At 44.2% G+C, this 27,163-nt stretch overlaps 1 protein-coding gene across 2 annotated transcripts in view; it reads left to right on the forward strand.

Annotated features, from left to right (window-relative positions):
* The first annotated feature begins 8,000 nt into the window (after positions 1-8,000).
* The window catches only part of ST3GAL1 (ST3 beta-galactoside alpha-2,3-sialyltransferase 1), a 149,963-nt gene continuing 130,800 nt past the window's right edge, over positions 8,001-27,163 (forward strand). For both annotated transcript variants that reach the window (XM_058174709.1, XM_058174710.1), the window contains exon 1: positions 8,001-8,194. The gene's annotated coding sequence lies outside the window, so the exon portion shown is untranslated. The remainder of the gene's footprint in view (positions 8,195-27,163) is intronic.

Raw genomic sequence — 27,163 nt, forward strand, 5'->3', positions numbered from 1 at the left:
TTCAAAGGCATTTAAAAAAAAAATAACTGAAGAAGAAATGTTGATTGGATCTGTCATCTCATGAGCAATGTCTCAGAATCTCCAGTTGGTGTCAAGCATTTGTATATATTGCAGCTGGATTCTATTAAACTAGGTGTGACTTTTAAGAGGGTGCGGAACTGAACCTGTTGCCACCCTGGCGGTCGTGGTTAGATCACGCAAAATGCAGGTTACGTTGCCCAAAGAAGTGGATTTTGCTCTCAACGTTTCCTTCTCTTGTTTTGTGTTTTTTGATCAAAGAGGAGAAGAAGGTGAAGTAAAATGCAAAAAATGGTTGGTTCAAATAGGAAAAGCAGAGCCGGTTTGGCCTAGTGCAGGGGTCTGCAACCTTAAATACTCAAAAGAGTATTTTGAACATTTTGAGCATTTGAACCCGTTTCCCACAGAAAAGAAAACACCGGGAGCCACAAAACCTGGGTGGGCGTGGCCAACTCGATGTCACTCACTTCCACCAAGTCACATGACTCCCCTAGCCACACCTACCCAGCCAGTCATTAGGACAGAGAACCAGTTGTTAAAAAACACCAGGAACCACAAAATCCTTTTAACATCTCTCTCTCTCCCCTCCCTCCCTCTCTCCCTCTGTCTATGTCTCTCTCTCCCCTCCCCATCTCTCTGTCTCTGCCCTGGCCGCTTCTCCATCTCCTGATGTCGCCCTTACCTTCTCAGGCCAGGCGAGAAGTGGCTGGGAGGGGAGGGCGAGGGGCGGGGCCAGCCAGAGGTGGGATCACCTGACAGGGAGTCACAGCAGAGGGCCCAAAGAGCTGCAGGTTGCTGACCCCTGGTCTAGTGGTTAAGGCACCCAGCTAAAAACTGGGAAATGACTTCTAGTCCTACCTTAAGCAAGAAAGCTGGTTGGGTGACTTTGCTTCAGTTACTTTCTCTCAGCCCAACGCACTACACAGGGTTATTGTTGTGGCGTAAATGGTAGGAGGAAGGCATGCTGGAGATGTTATCTGTTAAAAACCATAAAAGAGGGATACAAATAAATGCATAAATATATATCAGCAAATCCTCACGTTCCTTTTTGCTGTGCATTTCATGGAGAATTGCCCAACCAGGATTCCAACTTCGTTGTATCTTTTCCAAAATTAGAAAAGATGCAGAATCACTAACAATTTCTCAATGCTTTCGTCTCTTCAGCTTCCTATTTTTTCTTATGCTGGCTGGGGACACTGGAGATTTCAATCCTATTTCATCTGCTGGGCATCAAGTTAGGGAGCCTGTTGTAGATTTATCACATATCCCAAGTGAGGACCCTCATACAGTCAAAAGTCACCAAAACTGCACATGAGCAAGAGATCAGGTAATGGCGAAGATTTACAGATATACCAGACCTTTTCCATCAGTATTTTACTTTCAGTACCTTAAAAATGAGAATCTCTGTTCTATACTTATGTATGGAGAACTGTGAGCAAAGCCATGTGGAATAATGGTTGTATTCTACCTAAAACTTCCTTTTTACGACCCTGCAATCCCTTAATTCGGGGTAGAGTCGGAGCAACTGGCTAGATCTGAGCATTTACTGGCCGGATGCCCTTCCTGATGCCTATATGGAGTTCACAGCAGATATTTTCTCTGTGCACCCTAAGAGAGAAACGTCTGCCACTACCTAGGATTGAACTCTCAACCTTCTGAATGGGAGGCGAGAGTCTTCACCAAGCCATCACTCCACTCAATGGCTGTATTCTAATTGCCCATAATATATTAACTTGATCTTCTTTTCTCATGTTTTCCGAAGGCAAGAAAATCACTGGCAAACACTCAGAGCTTTCTTTTTAAAAAAAAAAAAAGTTTATGCTATTTAAACGCTTTAATAAATGAAATAACTGTAAATATGCCCATGGTTGATGGCCTAAATTTCTGACAGGCCTTTAAGGTTAATAATGCGGGATGTTTATTTATACTGCTGGTTGTTTATTAACTCTATTCCTATTCAGCATTCCTCATTAAAAAATATGAAAAAGTAAAGTGGCTAACAATACAATGTACAATAAAAGATAATTAATGCAAGGGGGGAATAGAGCCACAATAAAATCAGAGAAGCAATTGAAAATGGCAGCCAGTTAAAAGGATAATTGAGTTTAAAATACAGATTAGACCACACACAAGCAGGAAAGCAAACTAAATCTGTTGCTTGGGCAGCTACAGAACAATCAGTCAATCAATCAACAAAGAAACAAACAAAACAAGTTAGCTATATAGAACATTTCTTTTCCTGAATAGCTTTTTTTTTTCCTTGTAGATGGGAACCCTCTTAAAGTCAAAAGTGCCAAAGTGCCACTGCAATCAGTTAGAAAGTCCCATTTCATTTTCTTCTAAGTAGCAATATTAGCAATGTGGCTAGTCCTCAACTCACAACCACAATTAGCACCAGAATTTCTCTTGCTAAGCAAGACGGTTGTTAAACGGCCAATTTTGCAACCCCCCCTTTTTTCCCCCACAGTGAGTCATTGCCGTTGTTAAGCAAGTCACACAGTTGTTAAGCAAATCCATTTTCCCCTATTGACTTTTTCTTGCCAGAACCCTCTCAGAAGATTGAGAATGCTGATCATAATAAATACAAGCTTGTTGCCAATCTACCAAATTCTGATCAGGTGACTTTTTTTGGTGCGGGGGGGGGGGGATGCTGCAAAGATTGTAATTGTGAAGGCTGGTTGTAAGTCACTTTTTTCACTGCCATTCAAGTTGGCTGCTGAATAAACCGTTGTAAATTGAGGATTACCTGTGCAGAGAAAAACAGCTCTCCAACAGGTCATTCAGGAAAAAAAAGGGGAATCATTTGATCACAAACATCCTACGAGGTTCGTGGCTACAGAAATCCTAAAGCGTGCATTGAAATGTCTCCCAAAATGGCCATTATTAGTGGTTGACAGTTTTATCTAAAAATAAGCCGTTCTGGAGCCATGGTGGCACAGTGGATAGAATGCAATATTGCACGCAAACTCTGCCCGCTGTCAGGAGTTTAATCCCAATCGGATCGAGGTTGACTCATCCTTCCCTCCTTCCGAGGTCGGTAAAATAAGGACCCAGATTGTTGGGGGCAATAGGCTGAGTCTGTAAACCGCTTAGAGAGGGCTGTAAAGCCCTACAGAGCTGTATATAAGTCTAAGTGCTATTGTTATATGAAGACCGTTCATAACCTAATCAAATTCAGAAAACTGAATCCAAGACTGATATCATTATATACGTTTGGGGTTCATTATGCTGCTCTGTTTAATTGCTAGAATAGGTAAATCGGAATCAGGAAGAGGATGATAGGAGTTTGGGCTACAGGTCACCAAGACAAAACAAGGAAGTCAATTCCTCCATATGATGAGCCATGGTGGCGCAGTGGTTAGAACGCAGAATTGCAGGCTAATTCTGCCTGTTGCCAGCAGTTCGATCCTGACCGACTCAAGGTTGACTCAGCCTTCCATCCTTCCGAGATCAGTAAAATGAGGACCCAGGTTGCTGGGGACAAGATGCTGACTCTGTAAACTGCCCAGCGAGTGCTATAGAAGTAGAAGTAGAATGGAATGGAACGGAACGGAACGGAACAGAACAGAACAGAACAAAACAAAACAGAAAGAACATAATTCTTTATTGTCCAAGTGCGGACACATAAGGAACTTGTCTTTGGTGCATATGTACATAAAACGACAAGAATCTTTTACACATGTCAAGTATCACGAGGCACAACACCCAGTTACATGGAACAGTATGTAAGTCTACGTGCTATTGTTAATTCACTCAGTCCTACCCGACTGGCAGTATTCATTAAACCTACCAAGGTTGAAAGCTCTGCATTAGTTTCTGAACCTTCCAGCTTTGTCTGGAAAGACCTTTAATATTTTTCATATTTTCATGCCCAACCCTTGTTGGCTCAGTCACTGTATTCCACACATCAATGCAAATATGCTGCTCCAAGGGAAAGGCAGATATATTTAGGGTGTGCCCAAACAATAGGAATTTGTACAACATGGAAAGGTTAGTTTTCAAATAATTTCTGAGTAGCTTAACTCTTGCTCAGCTGATGAAGAGTTTCGTCTCCTGAGTTTGTTGGTTGGCTTATGGATCCATCCGAGCAAAGTTCGGTTGGGTGAATTAGGTAGCCAGGTTAAAGGTCACATAAACACAGGTAGTCCTCGACTTACGGCCACAATCGAGCCCCAACATTTTTATCGCTAAGCAAGGAAGTTGTTAAGTGAGTTTTGCTCCATTTTGCAACCTTTCTTGCCACAGTTGCTAAGTTAAGTTAGTAACACAGTTCTGGATTCCCCACTGACTTGTCAGAGGGTCGCAAAAAAGTGATCACATGACTTCAGGACCGTCACAAATACAGGCCAGTTGCCAAGCACCTGACGTGGGGATGCTGTTGCAATGGTTTTAAATGTCAAAGAGGGTCATAAGTCTCTCTTTTCAAGTGTAACTTGGAACAGTTGATAAATGAATGGTTGCAAGTCAAGGACTATCTGTACAGTCCAATAATTAGGGCTTCTATCTTCTTCTTGTCCCATTCTTCTTTTGCCCTCAATCATTCCCAGCATTAGGCTCTTCTCCAGGGAGTCCTTCCTTCTCATTAGGTGGCCAAAGTATTTGAGTTTCATCTTCAGGATCTGGCCTTCTAAAGAGCAGTCAGAGTTGATCTCCTCTAGGACTGACCGGTTGGGTTGCCTTGCAGTCCAAGGGACTCGCAGGAGTCTTCTCCAGCACCAGAGTTCAAAGGCTTCAATTCTTTGGCGCTCAGCTTTCCTTATGGTCCAACTTTCACAGCCATACATTGCAACTGGGAACACCATTAGCCTTGACTATACACACTTTTGTTGGCAGGATGATGTCTCTGCTTTTTAGTATGCTGTCTAGATTTGTCATAGCTTTCCTCCCCAGGAGCAAGCGTCTTTTAATTTCTTGGCTGCAGTCCCCATCTGCAGTGATCTTGGAGCCAGGAAAATAAAATATGTCACTACCTCCATTTCTTCCCCATCTATCTGCCAGGAACTGGGCTTTGTTGTTGTTGTTGTTAGTTGTGAAGTCGTGTCCGACCCATTGCGACCTCCAGGCCCTCCTGTCCTCTACCATCCTCTGGAGTCCATTTAAACTCGTGCCTACTGCTTCAGTGACTCCATCCAGCCACCTCGTTCTCTGTCGTCCTGTTCTTCTTTTGCCCTCAATCTTTCCCAGCATTAGGCTCTTCTCCAGTGAGTCCTTCTTTCTCATTAGGTGGCCAAAGTTTTTCAGTTTCATCTTCAGGATCTGGCCTTCTAAAAAGCCCTTACTTTTTGAATGGAATAAGGGGGTCAGGCCCCTGTAGATTGCAGGTATCACATATTCTCTTTTTTGGCTGCCCTTAAAATCTCCCAGGACCGTGTCCTCAAAGTTTAGAGGCAAACCACTTAATTATTTCAGCACCATTTCCCATTTATTATTATTTTTTTTAAGGAGAATAGGCATATTAAGCAGAGAGGAAGAGATAGGAGTGATCCAGCTTGTAAAATATGCAAATTCCAGCTTCATGGGTTGTTGCTTTTAGTAGATGGATGAAAAAAAAAAGGACAATGTGGCCCCCAGTCATAAAAAGATTGTTCACTACTCATGGCACAGAACATTTGGGGTGTTTCCAGATTGAAGATTCCTTGGGCTTCCAATCAAAAGGCATTCTGGAGTTGTTACACCACCTGCTTTTTCCCCCATGCCAAATTCCCCCGCTCTTCCCCCAAGAGAGGATTGAAGAAGTAATGCAAAACCACAAGAAGGTTAGATGTAGACGAGGAGAATACATCGCTTGGATTCTTCCAGGTCTTGTAAACCAAGCAGAGTCCTGCAAGGGTAAAACATTCCCGCAGAAACCAAAGTTCTCCCACCGCATTGCTAGACGGATTTTCCCCTCTTTTTTCTCCTCCGGCTCGGCTGCGCTTCTCTACTGCCCGCGCGCAGCCCCCCTCGGAGTTGCTTAACTCCGCTTCGGCCCCCGTCAATCGCGGCGCTTTAAAAGCCGTTTTAAACCCTGTAGAAGTTGTTTAAAGGGAATGTTCTCCTGCTTGAGACCAGTTGTGGTTTAGCTTTAGTTTTTGACTGCTAAATCGCCTAAAACTGCGGACTCCGAGACGCGGAGAAGCCGGATTCAAGCAGGGAGGATGGAAAGGGATGGCGGCAGCTTCCAAGGAAGACAAGCGCTGTGGCTAAGGATTGAACTCAGGGAGGTCCTGGAGGCTCTCTGAACTTGGTTGTTCGCGAACCGACGTTTCGTTAGCTCTGGTGGTGTTACTTAGTCGGGTAAAGGAAACAAGCGGACAACCCTGCTCAGCAAGGAACAAGGACTCCGCGACGTCGAAAGGGACCAGTGACCAAGTCACGAAGGGGTCACCTTGTAGGTCTGTCCCTCTAAGAATCTGCCTTTTCCCCACCTCTCTCTCTCTCTCTCTCTCTCTCTCACACACACACACACACACACACACATACACACAGAGGGAAGGAGGGAGCTGGAGCGGGAAGGAGAGAAGACAGAAAGAGAGAGAGAGAGAGGGAAAAGAAAGAATGAGAGAAAGAAAGAGGGGAGCGGGAAAGAGAAAGAAAGAAAAGAGAGACACATAAAGACAGAAAGAGGGGGAGGGGGAAGAGAGAGAGTGAAAGAGAGAAAAGAGAAAGACAATGATAGAAAGAGAAAGGGACGGAGGGAGAAAAAGAGAGAGACAGAGACAGGGGGAAAAGAAAGAATGAGAGAAAGAGAGAAAGAGGCAGAAAGACAGAGAAAGAAAGAGAGAGACAGAAAGACAGAAAGAGGGGGAGGGGAAGAGAGAATGAAAGAGAGAAACGAGAAAGACAATGATAAAAAGAGAAAGGGAGGGAGAAAAAGAAAGAGAGAAAGAGAGGAAAAAGAAAGAAGGAGAGAAGGAGGAAAAGAGAGAGACAGAAAGATAGAGGGGAACGGAAAAGAGAAAGAGAAAGAAAGAAAGAGACACATAAAGACAGAAAGAGGGGGAGGGGAAGAGAGAGAATGAAAGAGAGAAACGAGAAAGACAATGATAGAGAAAGGGAGGGAGGGAGAGAGAAAAATTGAGGGAACGAGAGAGAATGAGAGAAAAAGAGAGACAGAACGAGAGGTGAGGGGGAAGGAGAGAGAGAGAGAGAGAGAGAGAGAGAGATGAGGTTAAACATTTGTTGTTGTGGGGCTGAACAGTTCGGGACAATCGGTTTCCTTCTGCCGATGCCAAGCAGCATTTTTCTCCAACGAAAGGCCCCCCTCTTGTGGTCTGGAGCGCTTTCGGTCCGGCGGATTTTTCTTTCTTTTCCCTTCTCCTCTTTTCCTATGCGACCCAGCAGCAGCAGCAGCTCCGAAGAGGAACTTTAAATCTCCCCTTGTCCGCCCCTCTCTCCGCCTCGCCGGCTTTCCCCCCCCCCCCGCCCCCATCCCACCCGCAAACCTCTGGCTCAGAGGAGTAAAGGAAGCGCCCAAATCGGGAGCCTTTCCTCTCTCTCTCTCTCTCTCTGTCTGTCTCTCTCTCTCCCTTCACACGATCCTTTGGGGTCGAAGAACCAAACAGCCGCGACCTTCCCCCTTAAAAACACAGGCGAGGTCTTGAACAAAGAAACCAGAAGCTCGGGGGGCGATTTTTTTATTAACCCGCTTGGTAACAGCGCTGGATTCCCACACAACCGGATCGGGCCTGACGCGAGCCCGGAAAAAAAAAAAGAGCGCAATTTTTGCGGGCTCGCAGCGCGCGGCTTCCGAAGCCCGGTTGACTCCGCGGCGCAGTTGCATCCCTTTGCCCCTCATGTTACAGATACACACACGGCGAGCAAGCACCAGAGCCCGACCGAGCCAGCCCGGCCCGAAAGACCCTCTTTCAGGATCCCCGGCCCCGAGAAAGCACGCCGCCCTCCTGCGCCCCTCAGGAGCCAGTTTTGCGCTCGCTCCCTCGCTCGCATCCACGTGGCTTTTGTCGGGGAGGGAGCACTATATTAAGGCAGGCAGGCTGGCAGGCAGTCCGGCGCGCTCGCGGGGAGGAGGAGGAGGGGCGGCGGCGGCGGCGGCGAAGGGGCTGTGCCGGCGCCGCCCGGAGCCAAAAAGGAGGTCCCCGCGGTTGGCTTGGACCCCGCGAAGCGGCTGAGGCGGCGGCCACTTCGGGAAGGACAAAGGCAGCAGAGGCGGGTGAGCCGCCTGGAGGCGGAGGCGGTGAGTTGAGTAGGCTTGCCTGCTTGTCTGCCTGCCTGCCTGCCTGCTTGCTTGCTTGGCGGCGTAACGCGCCCCACAGCTCCGCTTCCCTGCTTCGGGAAGGGACGGGCTTGAAGGGCGAGAAGGGGGCGCGACCGCGGGGAGAGGCGACCGGCTTGTCGCGCCGCCTCAGCCGAGGCTGCCCTTTTGCCAGGCGGGGGGTTCCCTCAGGGGCTGTGGGAGAGACGCGGCTCTCTGTGGAGAAGCGGGAGCCAGTCCCGGAGATTAAGCCGCTCCGGAGAGGGCGGGCAAAGAGGGCAGATAAGGAACGGCCGGGTTGTTGGCGAAGCCTCTCTCCCTTTCTCTGACCCGCGTGTCGCCAACTCGAACGTGGGAACGGTGCCGGGGTGAGGGGGGGTGAGGGAGAGAGAAAGGGTCGAGGGCTCCGCGGCTGGAAGGCAGGCGAACGGGAGTCAGTCAGCCGAGGAAAGAAAGCGTCGTGGGAACTGCAAGCCCTCGGCGCGGCGGAGGGGAAGCGCCTGCCTGCCTCGAGGGGAAACGGGCGCGAGTTGTGTGGCTCCCCGCTTGGCCGCAGACGCTTGAACGTGTGGAGGCAGCGCGAGGCGCCTCCAGGCTCGGGGCTGGGAGGTGGAGGAGGAGGAGGAGGCGGTCTGGGCGGCGAAGAAGAAGAAGGCTCCAACTTTCGAGCCGGGATGGAGTAACCACAGCCGGAGGGAAAAGAAGGCGCCTTGCGGGGGGATAAAGGCAGCCTGAAGGGGGGCGGGAAGGGAAGCGGGGACCCGGCTCTCTTGCTGAACGTGTGGAGGAGGCCATTCGGCCGACCTGAGGAAAACTGCTGGCCTGAGGAGAAGTACTAAGCCGGCGAAGCTGCGCCCCCCCGGACTTTTTGGCTCCCGCGCCTTTTTCGGATGCTACCTTGGCCTCAGGGAGCGGTGCGTTTCTTCAGCCGCCGCCCGACAAGAGACCGAACTCGTGTGTATGTGTGTGTGTGTTGTGGTTGCCGTGTGTGGTTGTGTCGAGAGGGGCTCGACTGAGTTACGGGGTGATGGTGGGGCGGAAGCTCTCCCGGGTTACGAAGCGGGCAGGTGGGGTTCGCAGGCGAAGGGGCGCGACCGCGGGGAGAGGCGACCGGCTTGTCGCGCCGCCTCAGCCGAGGCTGCCCTTTTGCCAGGCGGGGGGTTCCCTCAGGAGCTGTGGGAGAGACGCGGCTCTCTGTGGAGAAGTGGGAGCCAGTCCCGGAGATTAAGCCGCTCCGGAGAGGGCGGGCAAAGAGGGCAGATAAGGAACGGCCGGGTTGTTGGCGAAGCCTCTCTCCCTTTCTCTGACCCGCGTGTCGCCAACTCGAACGTGGGAACGGTGCCGGGGTGAGGGGGGTGAGGGAGAGAGAAAGGGTCGAGGGCTCCGCGGCGGGCAGACGAACGGGAGTCAGTCAGCCGAGGAAAGAAAGCGTCGTGGGAACTGCAAGCCCTCGGCGCGGCGGAGGGGAAGCGCCTGCCTGCCTCGAGGGGAAACGGGCGCGAGTTGTGTGGCTCCCTGCTTGGCCGCAGACGCTTGAACGTGTGGAGGCAGCGCGAGGCGCCTCCAGGCTCGGGGCTGGGAGGTGGAGGAGGAGGAGGAGGAGGAGGAGGCAGTCTGGGCGGCGAAGAAGAAGAAGAAGGCTCCAACTTTCGAACCGGGATGGAGTAACCACAGCCGGAGGGAAAAGAAGGCGCCGTGCGGGGGGATAAAGGCAGCCTGAAGGGGGGGCGGGAAGGGAAGCGCGGACCCGGCTCTCTTGCTGAACGTGTGGAGGAGGCCATTCGGCCGACCTGAGGAAAACTGCTGGCCTGAGGAGAAGTACTAAGCCGGCGAAGCTGCGCCCCCCCGGACTTTCTGGCTCCCGCGCCTTTTTCGGATGCTACCTTGGCCTCAGGGAGCGGTGCGTTTCTTCAGCCGCCGCCCGACAAGAGACCGAACTCGTGTGTGTGTGTGTGTGTGTGTTGTGGTTGCCGTGTGTGGTTGTGTCGAGAGGGGGCTCGACTGAGTTACGGGGTGATGGTGGGGCGGGGAAGCTCTCCCGGGTTACGAAGCGGGCAGGTGGGGTTCGCAGGGCGAAGGGGAGCGGCGGGAGCCGAGGCGGTCCGGGGTCGCCGAAAGGTGGGGCTGGGTGGGGGTGAAGGAAGAAAGAAGCCGAGGCGGCCCCCCTTTTTTCCCGAACCTTGAAAAACGGCGCCTCGCCACGTGCTCCGCCGCCTGTTTTTAAAGCTCTGCCCGCTCCCTCGTTCGGATCTCCGGGAGACTCTGTGCGGGTAGACCCGGCATTCCGACGATCAGACTTCCTGCTGTCTTTCGAATTAAGGATAATAAAAAAAAATGGCTCCGTAGATCCAGACCAGGTAGTCCACGAATTTACCGCCAGTTCGTTTAGTGACCGTTCGAAGTTACGGGGTGGGGGGCGCTGGGGAAGGGAGGAAAAAAAGCTTGACCATTTTTTCAGAAGTTGTGGGAGCTTCATCCCTGGAAGCTTTCAAGAAGAGACTGGACTGCCATCTGTCACAAATGGTGTAGGGTCTCCTGCTTGGGGTGGGGGGTTGGACTAGATGACCTACAAGGTCCCTTCCAAGGCTGTTATTCTGTTAAGCATCCCCATGAGTCACCCGATCCAGGGATGCTTGGCAACTGACTCGTATTTATGACCGTGGCAGTGTCATCCCGTCATCCCCTTGGCGACTTTCTGACCGGCAAAGTGAATGGGGAAGCCGGATTCACTTAACAACCGTGTTAAGCTGCAGTGATTCGCTTAACCACGGTGGCAAGAACGGTTGTAAAAATTAACTTGTCTCACTTAGTGAGATAAATCTTGGGCTCAGTTGTGGCCGTAAGTCGAGGACTACCTGTACTGGAAGTCTGAATGATGGGAATGGGAAGAGGTGAGCCTGTTACCTTGAGATGGCCTCACCCCCGCTCAGAGCAGCATGGATTAAAGAATGTTGGCCTTTGAAAAGCATAGTTGTACTTTTTTTAAAAAAAGGGGTGTTATATTTGCAAACAGCCTTGGAATCTCTGCTGAAAAGTTGCATGCAGGTTTTAATTATAGCAAGTAAAATGCAAAGTATTTGTGGTTGTTCTTTTTCCGATTTGGCGTCCAGGAATAGTTTACAAAACCCAGAATGTGCACCTCAACACACACATGCACGCACGCACACACACACGTGTCTGACATTTGTGGACTTTGTGATCCCAATACTTCCAAAACAAGGATATCTCCACCATGCATTTATTCAAAAGTAGGTTTGCACAATGCAAGTAGTCTTCAACTTACACCATTCATTTAGTGACTGTTCAAAGTTACAACAGCCCTGGGGAAAAAAAAATGACATGACTATTTTTCTCGCAGCCATTGCGGCATGATCAAAATTTGGATGCTTGGGAACTACCGTGTATTTATGACGAGTTTAAGGGTCCTGGAGTCGTGTGATCACTTTTTGTGACAAGCCAAGTCAACGTGGAAGTCAGATTCACAACTGTGTTACTAACTTAACAACTGCAATGGTTCACTGAACAACTGTGGCAAGAAAAGTTTTAAAAGTAGGCAAAATTCAACAACTGTCTTGCTTAGGAAGAGAATTTTGGGGCTCAATTATGGTCATAAGTCAAGGACTGCCAGTAGGTTTCTGAGGTTGGTTATCCTTGCTTCCTAGTTAACTGGGTTAAGGACTGCAGAGTAGCTGGTTCTCATTCATATTAAACAGCAACAAGGCTTGTTCCGTGTGCGCTATGCTGGTTCAGCAAATTGTAGCTTAAATCAGATAACCCTGGTTTAATGCAGTAAGAAATCGAGCCAATGCTTAGCATGAGGTTTGAATACGAAACATCTGGTCCATATATCAGTTTAGTCATGAGCAAAAGGGAAGCAGAACTCTTCTAACTTGCTAAGCAACTGCTTGTTTTGTTCTTTTGAATTTTGTCCTGATCGGATATGAGTGTTGAGAGGAAATAAGAAAAAAAAAAAGTCTCAACCCATGACAGTTAGCTTTCGAGAGTGAGTTTCTAGCGGAAAGCTCTTGAACTAAAGCCAACAACAACAAAAAGTTTCATATCTATACATTGTATAAATATCCAACAGTGTTTTTTTTAATTACAAGTTTTTTCTTTAAAAAAATACATCAAAATCTGTTCCCAAGGGCTTGCAAGTGAGAATTTGCCACTCATAAAGTCTATAGTAGTTTTTCCTCTTAACTACTCGGCCAATTAAAGATATACAATAGTTTGCTTTCATGTAGCGCCCTAAGCTCGGTTCTTTTTTCCCTTTCCTTAGCATACACATGGGATACGCAACTCTTGTGTTAAAAACATGGTGCAGTTTATTACATGAACCGGAGATAGGTTAATTCAGCAACCAAATTAAACAAACAAGCAGCCAAGAAAGTTATTCTTAGCCCAGTTGGTTTTTTTTTTATTATTATTATTATTAAATTTACACCTTTCAAGATGCGTTGCTAAGAATCAGCGAGAAATACCTATATACCTATTAGCATGCAAGGTAAATTGGTCGTCATCTCTGCGACCCTGTAAAAGAACTAAATTTAAAGTAGAAGATTAGTTTATTATTCTCCAGAGCTCAACAGCTCGTTTATTGGAATGTCTACTATCTATCATATATTACAAAGAAAAGAATGCCTTTATCAGGGAAAAGATTTTAAAAAAATTAATAACAAGGTTTTGTAGTGTCTGCTGAGCATTGGTGCATGTTTCCAAAGCTGGATGTTTTTATCTGTGTTGAAAAATTCATTGTCGCAAAGAAAAGTTGGGATCATTCCATAGATCTCTTGTTTTTACTAACTATTTTGGATGAGGAGTTTACTTTCTTAGTCTAATCCAGTGTTGCTCAATCTTGGCAACTTTAAGAGATGTGGACTTAAACTCCTAGAATTCCCCAGCTAGCAAGCTGGGAGAAATCCAGAATTCTGGGCGTTGGCGTCCACACTTCTTAAAGTTGCCAAGGTTGAGGAAAAACTGATCTAATCTATCCATCTAAGCTCTAGTAAGAATAAAGAGGACACAATAATCCACATTGTCTTAATAGAATAACAGAATCGGAAGTGACCTTGGAGGTCTTCTAGTCAAAACCCCCACACAAGTGGGAGACCCTATTACCATTTGAGACAAATGGTTGTCCAATTTTTTTTTAAGAACCTTTCACGTTGGAACACCCATAATTTCTAGAGGTAACTCACTTCACTGATTAACTGTTCTAACTGTCAAGAAATTTCTCCTTAGTTCTAGGTCTTGATAGTTTCCTGGCAAGATGTTTGATTACCTCTGTGTTTCAACCACTAGCATTATCTTCCAAGTGTAATTTATAATAACTTTTCATATTCCACCGAAAGAATTGGCAATAGCCATACTGGCAGAGACTCATGGAATTTAAATCCAATTTATCTGAACAGATCTAGGTTGAAAATGTTGCCCTATGTTACAATCACCCTTTGCATGCCTCTGATTATAGATAATGATTTTTCTGGCATAGTCTATATATATATATATATAACTTAGCAGCTGGTGCATAGTAGTGAATAGATATATTTATGGTGTAGGCATGAGTGCAAACTTAAGGTTTGCAATGAAAAATGCAAATGTTCTGTTATGTTTTAAAAAGTACAGGTTGATAGCAGATTGTCTGAGGAGCAAAAAAAAATCGAAGGGAAGGGAAGTTAGAGAAAACTTCCGTCTGCTTTAAATTATAGCAGTGCAGTTTGAAATTCCAAGTTTCTTATAGGATGCAAACGTTTAATTAGAATGTGCTCACTGGTAAATAGCATTTATTTGTGGATTAAAATACATTCAACAATACTATCATGAATTAAGTTTAGTTTTTGGTTACTCTTTTTAAGAAAGATTTTGTAAGTGTCTAGTTGTGCTCACATTTCAGGAATATTTTGGGCTGAACAACTTTCAAAAAAAAAAAATAGAGGATGTCAGGTTTCAACAGACAGTCATATACATGTATGACAGTAACCAATTTGCTCCAGTTTAGACTCATCTAATTCAGCAATTAAGATTAGAAATTGCTGACAGATTGGGCTCCAGTCCCTCTCTGAACAGATGGTCTTCTCAGCATTTCGAGCTGCTGATAAATTAATAAAGGGGCCTCTCAGGTTCTCTATATGGCCGATCAGCATCTCTTTCCTCTCACAAAAAAATTGGCAGAGGGGTTTGTCACCGCAGGATTTACTTGCTGGTGAGCACGGTATAGATTGGTTGTTCTGTTCCTTTTGACAGGAGGCAGGGACAGTGCCTGACTCTAGCATTTGACAGCTAGGTTCACTGTTAACCTATTAGGAACACATGCTGGGCAATTCTTTCAATAAATTTGGGCTCTCCAGTGTGTTTCCTGTTATATATCAAGTGTTACTTAATTGTCATAAAACCTGCAGAGATGCAGATGTAGTCCTCATAAACTGTTTTCCTTCCTTCCTTCCTTCCTTCCTTCCTTCCTTCCTTCCTTCCTTCCCTCCCTCCCTCCCTCCCTCCCTCCCTCCCTCCCTATAGGTTTGAAACATTGCATGCCTGTTTCATTCTGTGTTGCTACAATCCTGTTTCTTTCCTTTCCTTAACAATGAGCGTGCAGAAGAAAACCAAAGGGAGAGAAGGGAGAGGCATGAATTTCAGTGTTTCAGTTACATGTCTGTGGAAATTCTCAGTCATCCAGGTCATGGTTGTCCCAAAGGTGCTTTTTCAAAAGGCAACTGGAGTTGGTTTTTTCTTTGAATAAGTTTCACTTCTCATCCAAGAAGCTTCTTCAGCTCTGACTGAATGGTGGAGGAATGGAGAATTTATATTCCTTGCAATTATCTGGTCATTAGCACTCTTTCGAGAGTCAATGAGGCCCCTTGTGTTTCAATGCTTCAGATTCTTAGCTTCCTGTTGCCAATATTCATAAACTCATAGAAAGTAAGTCATCTATGCAGTTCATTAAAGACCCCCCTCTGAAGATCCAACAGCAGAAAATGTAACAGCTTCATCCATTTCATGAAACAAAGTTTCTGAGTTTTTATAACATGCTAGGTTAGGTTAAAAAGGGGGAGATTGTGGTTGTAGGAGACCAGTAATTATTTCTTATTCTTGTATGGATCTGACCGTCGCATCAAGCACTAATATTGTGGATTATGTTGCCACAGCATTCCATAAATTAAATATATAGTGTTGCATGAGCCCAGTGCTGTATCTTTGGTTTTAGGTTATGATAGTAGGAAAGGCTCCCCAAAAAAATCCTACATGTGTTGAGCACTTTTTAAAGTTCTGATCTCACTTAGTTTGATGCCTGTCCCATTAATTTCATCATCTTCTGTGGGAAATAGGCTGGGAAAAACAATGAACTCAACTTGACTTCACAGCATCTGAAGCCCAAGGAATTAAGTACAACACCCTGACTGGATTGCTGGAGGCTTAAAACTATGAGTTTGGTTGGTCTTTAGTCAAGACCTGACAAGTTGAAATTATTTGGAAAACCACTTAATTCCTCAGGTAGGCATCTCCCCCAGCTTTCCTTTATGAAAAATATGCTTTAATTAAGAATCCAGATCAGGCCTTCAAATCTTTCCCATTCCTTCCCCTGGGAACTCAAAGGAGTCAACTCTTTTTCAAAGAGTTGTGATCAAACAAAGAGACCAAACTGAAGGTTTAAGCAGCTCATTCTGCATAAAACTGCAGAGTATGGACAAAGAGTAGCAGCCTCTTCCTGGGCCAAGCAGTTGGTCTAAAGCAGCAGTCACCAACTGGTGGTCCGTGGACCACTGGTGGTCTGCAGAAAATTTTTGCATTTTTTATATTGCACTAAATCAGGGGTCCTCAAACTACGGCCCCTAGGATGGATACATGCAATGAATGTTTGTGTTGTGTTGTGTCCCAGAAGTCTCCCCCTTTTGGATCTTTTTGTGCCGATCGGAGGGGGGCAGATTTTCCAACTTGGGGTCTGCTTTAGCCTCCTGGTGCAAGGCTTTGAGTGAAGGTTGGAGGGAAGAGCCGGAGGGCTTTGTTCCAGTGGGATTGCATCATGGCATGGAACTGACTGACCATCTCAGCCCGCTGAGCCTCCAGGCACTGTTATCTGGCCTTGCACTCCTGCAGGTCTTCCCTCTGCTTGGAAAACCTATTCCCTTTAATTGATAAACTCAGTAATGGTATTGAAAGGACTGCAAGAAAACAACCAAGCTCAGAGAGCCCACAGCTCAACCCTAAGCTAGAATTACTCTCTTCTGTTGCAATTACTGTCTCAGTCCTTACTCAGAGATTCCCAACCTTCTTTACCAGTGGACATATCTGGAATTTTCTGATTGCCATAAGGGAAGGGATAGCCTTTTCCCAAAACGACAGCTATAGTGGCACAGCCTTCCTAAAACAACCCAAGGAATAGCCCGATGTTGGAGGGGCCAGAGCAGTGGTGAAATCTGAACTGGTTTACTACCAGTTTGCTGGCTGCGCATGTGCACTGAGTGTGCGCATTGTGCACCATGCACCAAATGCGAGGTGCGTGTCAAAAGGAGGCATGGGGTAAGTAGAACAGCGCGTGGGGGAGTAATCAGCTGTGGTGCACAATCTTTTTTTTTACTTTTAAAAGCATTTTTTACAACCTATTCGCCCAAATAGGTTGTTAAAAAATGCTTTTAAAAGTAAAAAAAAAGGCTCTGAGGATCGCACAGCTCAGCTGTGATTGTCAAGAACTTTTTTTTTACCTTTTAAAAACATTTTTTAAAAGAAGCGGGCGGCTGGGCGATTGGGTGGGCATGGGCGGGTGTTAGAGATTTTTGCTACCGGTTCTCCAAACCACCCGCCGCCGTTACTACCGGATTGGCCGATCCGGTCTGAACCTGGAACATTTCACCCCCTGTGCCAGAGAAATAGTCAAATAGGTTTCTATAGCATAGTTTTGGTAACTTCAACCATGTACGGTGCGAATAAAATACATGGCAGATCCACAACCTACTATATGAATGTACTATGGCTACTTTCCAACGAGAGGGAAGTCTTCCGTTGGCATCCTTATTTGGAAATGCACAGCATGGAAACAATAGGCAATAGGCTTAACCTCTGTTTTATTTGATCTCCCATCTATGTGTAACTTTGCCTTTGATGAGGGTCAAAAATGGGGGGATTCAAACACCCATTAATGTAGAAGAAAGTTGGGTTGAGGTCAGGGGTGGGTTTCACTTACTTTTACCACTGATTCGCCCCACGTGTGCATGCTTGCCTCGCACATGCGCTGTCCATGCATGCGCCTGGCCTTCCGTGAACGCGCTTTGCTCGCTCATGTGCCTTCCACACATGTGCCTGGCCTCGAAAACATGCCTAAATAGTAGGAGCCTGGGTGGATGGGCGGGCCCACCTGCGATCGCCGCTAGCGGTTTGCCTGAACTGGTGCGAACCGGCTGAATACCATCTCTGGTTGAGATGTTGATAAAACCACGGATCAGTGTGAGAGAATCCACAGTTAAAAGAAAGTCCTGCCTGCCTGGAACTCAGTTTTTGAAATGTAGAATCTGAGCAGAGATAGAATAGAATAGAATAGAATAGAATAGAATAGAATAGAATAGAATTTTTTATTGGCCAAGTGTGACTGGACACACAAGGAATTTGTCTTGGTGCATATGTTCTCAGTGTACGTAAAAGAAAAGATATGTTCATCAAGGTACAACATTTACAACACAGATGATGGTCAATATATCAATATAAATCATAAGGATTACCAGCAACAAAGAGTCGCAGAGAACAATGAGAAATAAAGAAACTTGAGAGTTTCAGAAAAAAAAGAAATAAAAAGCTGAAGTTGATTGTAATCATGTTAAGTGGATTCCCTATCCAAAGAATTGAGTGCTTCCTTCAGATTGTGACTGGCATTTTGGAAGCTAGCAAGGAGGGGGAGGGAAAGAGTCTGTGCTTAGAATTTTCTTCCATGAAAAACAAACAAACCCTGAAGTTTCCAATTATCCTGTGGGCTTGCTCCCACAACCCCAAAAATCATGAGGTTGGCTTTAAAAAGAGATTAAAATAATCCCTTTCTAGAAAAGTCTGCTTCCAGGCCTTGAAGGTTATTGTAGGATTATGTAATCAAACTTCCCTCCCCCATCCCCCGCCTCTGCCTTCAAGAGCTAAACATTTAATTTCCCTTTACCTTCCAGAGCAAGGTTTGAAGTTGTTGTTTTTTTAAAGAAAGGCTGAATTCCCCTTCACCTCTTTCCCCATTAAATTAACTTCACAGCTTTCAAATATGTATATTGAATACACACCACTGTATTTTAAGGTAAAGGTAAAGGTTTCCCTTGCACATATGTGCTAGTCGTTGCCGACTCTAGGGGGTGGTGCTCATCTCAGTTTCAAAGCCGAAGAGCCAGCGCTGTCTGAAGACGTCTTCGTGGTCATGTGGCCAGCATGACTCAACGCCAAAGGCGCACGGAACGCTGTTACCTTCCCAGCAAAGGTGGTCCCTATTTTTTCTACTTGCATTTTTACGTGCTTTCAAAACTGCTGGGTTGGCAGAAGCTGGGACAAGTAACAGGAGCTCACCCCGTTACACGGCAGCACTAGGGATTCGAACCGCTGAGCTGCCGACCTTTCGATCGACAAGCTCAACGTCCTAGCCCCTGAGCCACCGTGTCCCTCCTGTATTTTATTCTTACTCTTATTTTATTCTTTTTTTCTTATTCTATTTTATTTCTTACTCTATTTTATTCTTACTCTATTCTTACTCAGTTTTAACACGGCTCTAAAGAAAAGGAAATGATTTTATTGTATCTTGGCATCTGAAACATATTGAAGAAAACCCCAAAGGTGCTTTATTTTTCCTTCAAAAGGCAAGTGGACTTTCTTGGGGTTTTTTTTTTCTTTGAAAAGTCTCACTTCTCAGCCAAGAAGCTTCTTCAGTTCTAATTGGTGACAATTTATATCCTTTGCAAATCCTTTGCAAATCCTTCTATTCCCCACCAGTTAATTGGAACTGAAGAAGCTTCTTGGATGGGAAGCGAAATGTTTTCAAAGGAAAAAAAGAATTCCAGTTGCCTTAAAAAAAGGCACCTTGAGAATGTCCGTACACATGATGAAGAAAGATCACCCGATGCTTCTTCAAGCTAGAGTAGTTTAAGAAACCAATGCCATATAGATCAGGATTCCTTATGTTGAAACCTCTATAATATCAGACATTTGCAGATCTGATGTGCTTCTCCTTTGCTTGTTTTTATCTGTGTGTGAACTGGGAAAGACTTGAGACATTTTTTTTCAAATTGTTTTCTTGACCCAGGTTCAAATCCCTCTTATCTGACCATTGTAGGGCTCTTCCTCCAAGGAGGCAAACTGGCAGTGGATGGGAAAGGCAGTGTGCACTACAGCCATGTCCATATTAGTGCCAAGAAAACAATTCTCAATGCCTCTATAATCAGGAGTCATTCTCATTGACCATCCATAGACAGAGTTCCAAAATACAGGTAGTCCTCAAGTTACAACCTTAACTTGCTATTGTGATCCATCAGCAGCCTATGGAGCTGGCAGCGGAGTTGGACAGCGAAGAGGCTGAGGTGAGTGAGGTGCGGACTCCGGAGCCTCCAGAGACTTACAGTAGTGAGGCAGAGGGACAGGAGGAGCCTGTTCCTAATGCACGCATGAGAAGAGCTGCCAGAAGGCAAGAGCAGCTCAAGCAAAGAGGATGACTCAGGAGTAAGGCCAAGAGATGATTGGCCCCTCCCATAAGGCTTAAAACAGACCAGCAATGGCGTTTGGGTTTTGCCAGAAAACAACGTTGGTAGCTGCGTCTTCTGCTTCGTCTATGTCTTGCCTTTATTTTGTGACTTGTGAACATTTGCCAAGAAAGGCCTTTGGCAGTTTGCCTAATTGGACCAAAGTTTGCGAGAGAATTGAGGAATTTGTGTTGGGAGGAATTTGTTTTAATTTAATTCAACTACGCTGGGAATGAAGTAATTCTCAGCTGTTCGAATAAAGTTTGTTTGTTTTTTCACGGACTGAGTTTCCTACTACCTACTTGGGCCTGGGTCACAACAGTTGCTTAGTGACCATCCGAAGTCACAACGGCACTGAGAAACGTGGCTTATGATTCTTTTTCACGCTTAACGACTGTTGCAGTGTCCCCCACGGTCATGTGATCAAAATTTGGGCGCTTGGCAACTGATTCCTCTTTATGATGGTTACAGTATTCTAGGTTTGTTCTGACAAAACAAAATCACTGGGGAAGCCAGATTGACTTAGCAAATGTGTTACTAACTTAACCGCTGCTGTGATTCACTTAACAAATGGGGCAGGAAAAGTTGTAAAATGGGGCAAAATTCATTTAACAGTTGTCTGGCTTAGCAATAAAGACGTTGGGCTCGATTGCAGTCATAAATCGAGGACTCACTGTATTAGCTATTCTTTCTATCTTTAAAGTTTGCCTCTTACCTGCTAGAATTTGGTGATGAATGCTGTTAAGAATCCAGCAAACTCTGGGGCAGTAATTCCACTGTTAGAAAATGTCCTTAAAAAATTAATTCCCTACCCCCTCTTTATTTTATCTGAATCAGTTCTTTAGTCCTTTACAGAAGTTTATGTGATATGAAACATATCTTTTGAAAAAGTACTTCTGTACTAAAAACATTTGAATGACTCATGCGCACACCATTCTCGCTGGCAATATATGCGGTGATGTCGTTCTCTTCCCCGTTTAATATTTTACAGGGTGAAAGTATTTAATTATACATTTTCTAAAAGCTGAAAAATGTGTCATTGTTTTGGCTCAGCTTTTCTTCCACCCGCTCTGTCTGAGAATTACTTTCTTAAATGGATATGTTTGACTTCTGACATGCGGTCATGGAGGAAGGAAGGAAGGAAGGTGGAAAATAGAAATAAAATTCCATTTGAAATTGAATTGTCAAGGGTCTCATCCCAAATTTTGCTTGGTGGATGAATGCATGAATATATAAATGCATGGAGTTTTTTTTAATGGACTTCTTATAGATAAAAAGGAAAGTTTGGTGTAATGGTGAAGGTGCTGGACTGCAAAACCAAGATACCATGAATTTTTTTAGGCTTGAAGGCCAACTGAGTGATTTTCAGCCAGCCACTCTTTTTAATTCCTAAATTCCTTCATCTCAAAATTGGTTGTAAGATCCAATCAAACCTTTGTACAAAAATAAAATAATAAAATAAAATAAGTGAGAGATAAATGGCACTGAAGCAAAAACACCATTGACTGAGTCACCCATTGTAGGAGATGACCAGGCTGGTTCCAAGAGAGGGGTCAAACATGTCATAAGTCTCAAGTCTTTGTGCCCATAAGAGTCCAACCCAACCTGAATGCCTTTCTTATCTCCTGCTCATTTCCCTTGACCGTTAGTTGGTCAGATTCTTGTAGAGCGCTTAAGCTTGCTATGAATCTTTATACTCATTTGAACTGTCTGAATCTCCTAATTTTCCGGTACTTGATATCCAGACTTTTAAGAATTTTTTCCTCTTTCCTCTGAGATTTGATAAATTGCAGAATTTCTGTTATGGATTAGACCAGAGTAGTAACATTTAATATAGTTGTATTTCCCTGAGTTTGGGCACTGCCTCCAAACAGCATCTATTTCTGATCCTTGTGTGTTCTGCATGTACTCTAGATACAGCATTTCCTTCTGCTGACTTCTCTTGGTATTTTCTCACTTTTATTTCATGCAGCCATGCTAAAAATACAACCATGGAAAGTGTACGGAATTAGTGTGAGGAATGAGTAACATTAAATGAGAAAGTGTGGAAAACAGAAGTTGCCAAAAGCTGAAGGTTGTAGTTTGAACATCTGATGCCAGAATAGATCATTTCTTATTCCTTCTAAGAACAAGACAGATAAATCTGTGAAGATTTGGTACATAGTAAAAAAAAAAAAGATGAAATCTTTTGGCTTCCAACAAGCACCAAAATCTGGGTGCGTCCCAGAAATGTAGGCAAAGTGAGACTAACAAACAAGTGGGGTAGGATAAAAGCCAAATTTGATTATATTTAAATGTTATTTTAAATCTGATCAAGTGGTATCAAGATGAGAACTTGCTGTATATTTGATATTTTTACCTTATGTCGCATTAAAACAATTACAAATTGGAAGCAATTTTTCAGAAGGGTTTTAGAGATTCTGCTCAAGATACTTGGAATCACATACCGCATACCGCTCAGGAAATTCAAGTCATCTGTTATTTCCTCACAAGTGTGGTTTTTTGTTTTTTTTTAGATTTTTCGGTGTTTTTATTAGAATTAATAGTGATTGCAGTTTTATGGGTTTTTTTTATTGGTTTTAGTTTTGTTCCACATCATTCAGTGACTTTTGGTGAGATGGACAGCTATATAAAATGGATGGATAGATGGATGGGTAGGTAGGTAGGTAGGTAGGTAGATAGATAGATAGATAGATACATCCTTTTTTTAAAATGTTATAATTTATAACAGGAATGCTTGCTATTAATGTAACGTAAGTCCTTGTCTCCAATTAGGAAATAATAATTGATTTTCACATAAAATGATTTTTTTATTTTGTATTTTTTTTCCATACAAAATGACTCACTTTTTAAGTCTTGATTCTAGTGGCAAACCTCTGTATATTTTTTTTAACCAAATTATGAACTTTCTGGGATTCAAGAATATCATAAATCATCCATTTCCCTTTTCATTCTATTTTAGAATCTTTTCCAAGAATTGGAATACTTCATTTATCCTAATGCTTAAGGTATACTGATGTATAGCCACATTTTAATAGTTTTACAATGTTTTCGAGAGTTAGGCACAATGGTTCATTACCCAAACTAGGTAACATCCTCAATGCTAGCAAACCCCACTCCTTACTAGCGCCAATGATAGCCATAGCAATAAAAAATTTTTTAAGTTTTTGAGAGTTTGGCACAATGCTATGTTAATGAGCTCTGAAGGGCTTGTTCTAAAGAATCCTATTGAGGAATTTATCTTCGGTGCCAATGCTACAGTTTAAGTTTGATCATTGGTTTATATCAATAGCAATGGCAACAGCACTTATATACCGCTGCACTGTGCTTTATAGCCAGAGGTGAGTTTCAAAGATTTTGTTGTGCCTTGTCCTCCCTCCTCTCCTCAGCCGGGCCCCTCCCATCTCCTGCTATCTGAGTCAGAGTCTGATAATGAAGAGGAACGGCCTGGCATGCCTCCAGCCCCCAGCCCTGGCACCATGCCCGGACAGAATGTCAGGAATGAGCAAACAAACCTCACTCCTACAGCGTGTGAGCACGAAGCCAGCCATGTGCTAGAATTGCCGGCAGCAGATCAGGAGGACGGAAAGTCACAGTGGACGGATCTCCGCTTCCAGAGAATTGAGAGGCGACGTCAGCAGAAGGAAGGGAGGGGCAGGCCTGGATAAGTGCTGAGTCATGGAGCCACACCCCATGGCCTATATAAAGGATCTGCTTTTTGGCATTCCTTGAGTCAAGCAAAGTCTCATCTGGTTTGCTGAAGTCACACCTTGGATTCCTGCCTGCCATGAGAACTCTGAAAGGAATTTGGCAAAGCTGCAGAGGCTTCGTGGCCACGCTTGATACAGACTTCCCAGACCCGGCCGTCGGAGGGGGAGTGGGACACGACAGATTTTTACCACTGGTTCTCTGTGCACGCACACGCTTGCTTCACGCATGCACGCACCTTCCATGTATGCACTTTGCTCATGCTCACGCGCACGCCTTCTACGCATGTGACTGGCCTCGAAAATGTGGCCAAATAGGACAGCATAGTGCCAGAGCAGGTGGGCAGGCCCACCAGCGATCTCCGCTACCAGTTCACCTGAACCGGTACGAACCGGTTAACTACCACCACTATTTATAGCCCTCTGTAAGCAGTTTACAGAGCCAGCATATTGTCCCCAACAACCTGTGTTCTCATTTTAACAACCTCAAAAGGATGGAAGGCTGAGTCAACCTTGAGCCGGTCAAGATCGAACTCCTGGCTTTGGGCAGAGTTAGCCTGCAATACTGCATTCTCCTGGTGCAGTGGTTAGAATGCAGTATTCTTCTTCTTATACAAGAAGAATCAGCAGTGGATTTTCTATATACTTCCTTCTCAACTCTGACATCCTTAGACCTGTGCCGTCACAGCTTCTGATCCAAGATTGCAGACCTCCTCGACATAACATTTTTAGATATTTCCATTATTTGAAAGAAAAATTAGAAACTCACAATATCCTCGATTTATAGGGCAATCGCAACGCGTTTCTCCTCTTGAGCAAAGGCAAACTCTTAAGTTTTTGGAGAATGAGATGTTTTCAATGGAAAATTCAGTTCAATTGTAATCTTGGGTTGGACCGATAAAATTACTGCTCCATATGCAAAACATCAAAGTGAAGTCACTGTATATTAATTAAAATAAATACTTTCAAGAGAAGCTTCCTGTTTAGAGAGAAAGGAAATGTAGGGCATTTTGATTCTAATGAGTTGTGCATAACACAACTTTTTAGCATCACCGAAATATTTGTGTTCACTCTTACTTTAAAGTTAAAGGAGGAACATTCAGAATTATTGTGGTTTTCTACACATTAAACTTTGTTTCTATTTCAAGAGACTTGGTCACATGGGTATAAAATAAAATAAAAAAGCTTCCTAAAGAAATAAATACCACATTGTTTAGAAATTACGGCACTTTTGAAAAGCAACAACGGCTCCCACTAGTGAAAACCTGAGGGAGAGGTGGCATTTAATCTTAAGTAAAGTGCACTTCATTGCCTTAGTAATGTAAAGCTTTTGAATTCTTTTGTTCTAGCAGGGAAATGATTTGCTGGTGTGCCTAGAATGTTCAAAACAACCTCTCCTATAAAGATACTCAGCCAAGCCTAGAATGAATAGTGCTAGCCAAAATAAATAGTGTTATCATAGTCCACAGCCAAGAGAGCAATATAATATGTGTTCTTCTTATATTGGAAGAATAATTTTATATATGTATATAATGAAGGTGTAATGTGAATGTATCTTTCCTCTCTGTGCTCTGTATCCCAAAGGCAATGAAATTTAAGAATAACAGAGTAACAGAGTTGGAAGGGACCTTGGAGGTCTTCTAGCCCAACCCTCTGCTCAAGCAAGAAAACCTATACCATTTCAGACAAATGGCTGTGCAATCTCAAGAAACCTTTGAGTAATAACATATGATCATGCACGATATTCACCAATGCAAGCATTATTTTCAGAACTATAATTGTTCTTGCGTACGAGCACCTCTTGGTATTCTAAAGGCTGAACCTATAAGAAGCCTTCAAGGGCTTAAGAATTTCCTTAAAAATTCCAATTTGGCATTTTTGAGATGTGCTGGTACTGCCAATATCCAAGCTGCCCAGGAATTCTAGAAACTGCAGTTCCAGCACATTGGATGTTTAACGTACACAATTCATCTTGATTAATCAAATTGCAAGTGAATAATAATGTGGTTGAAAGGCTTAGTGGGACAAACATTTTCTTCTTTCCACATTATCTTTAGAGAGAAGAATGTTGTAAGGTTTCTCAATGTTGAATGTCTTCTGTATTATGATGATGATAATGATGAGGAATTATGATGATGACTATGTGCCACCAAATTGTGTTGACTTATAGGGGTACATAAATAGAATGTGTTTTATTTTATCAATAAAGGACAATATTTGTAGCTCTGGGTTGAAATGTGGGATTCTTGGTGCTCTCTGAGCTTCATTGTTTTCTTGCGGATGTTTCATTACCACAACTAGGCAACATCATTAGGAGCCATGGTGGCGCAGTGGTTAGAATGCAGTATTGCAGGCTAATTCACTGCTCACTGCCAGAAATTCGATCCTGACCGATTCAAGGTTGACTTAGCCTTCCATCCTTGGGAGAGGTCGGTAAAATGAGGACCCAGATTGCTGGGGGCCATATGCTGACTTTCTAAACTGGATGGGGGATTCTGGGAGTTGAGGTTCAGATGCCTTAATTTTGCCTTGGTTGAAAAACATTGCCTTACTACCGTGTCTCTCAACCTCATTAACCTTAGAAGTCCACCCATCTTAAAGTTGCCAAGTTTGAGGAACATTTGCCTGCGTAGATTCAGCTGAATTGGTTGATTCAGTTCCAGTTGAATTTCTATGACTGTATTTCTAAACAACTCTGAAAAGTGGAAGTTCCGCTTCTTTCTTTAGATTCTTTGATTTGTGTATGTAAAAAAAAAAAAATTGCTCTTTTAAAGTGAAAGGAAATAGCCTTTTTAACAGTTGGTCAGTGTCACAGGAGCTGGATTGAAAATTGGTAACAGGTGAGCAGTGTGGGGGGGGTATTTCCCAAGGGGTGAAATGTTCCCCTTGGACCACATCGCACGATCCAGTAGTGATGGTGGCGGGTGGTTCAGAGAACTAGTAGCAAAAATCCCTGCCTCTCCCCATGCCCAGCTGAGCCACGCGATCATCAGAGTTTGTTTTATTTATTTTACTTTTAAAAGCGTTTCTTCGGTTTTTCATTCAGAGGTACAGAAAGAGAGAACTTGCATAGAATGGACAGCATTGCTTTCATAGTTTTCGTAAAAATATCATATCCCAGAGATGCCTCAAAATTGTTTTGGTAGAAATGTAATGGAACACTCATGAATTCAGCCGATCTCTGCTAGTCATTAAACCAGGCCGATTTTATATCAGATTTCTACACAAACCAGGGAAGGAAGGGAAAAGACAGCTTGCTTTTTAAAAAAAATCCACCGATTAATGCTAATATACTTTTAAAGTTCAAAGCTTTTCTTCCAAAATTATTTTTAATGAAAAGCGCACAGCTCTATAATAAAACTGAGATGATGGAATTGCCTTCCCAACTCTTAATCTTACCTGTCTTATTTTTGCATTCTGTAAAGCTCTCTCTCAGGAGATCTTACAAAATAGATTGGGAATCCTTTTTTTCCTCAGTTAGTTTTTAAAAAAAAAAAAAAAAACACACCAACATTCACCTCCAAAAATTAAAGGCAGCACAGGGATAATCTTCAGGG

This window comes from Ahaetulla prasina, chromosome 3 (assembly GCF_028640845.1).
Source record: "Ahaetulla prasina isolate Xishuangbanna chromosome 3, ASM2864084v1, whole genome shotgun sequence".
Classification (NCBI taxonomy): domain Eukaryota; kingdom Metazoa; phylum Chordata; class Lepidosauria; order Squamata; family Colubridae; genus Ahaetulla; species Ahaetulla prasina.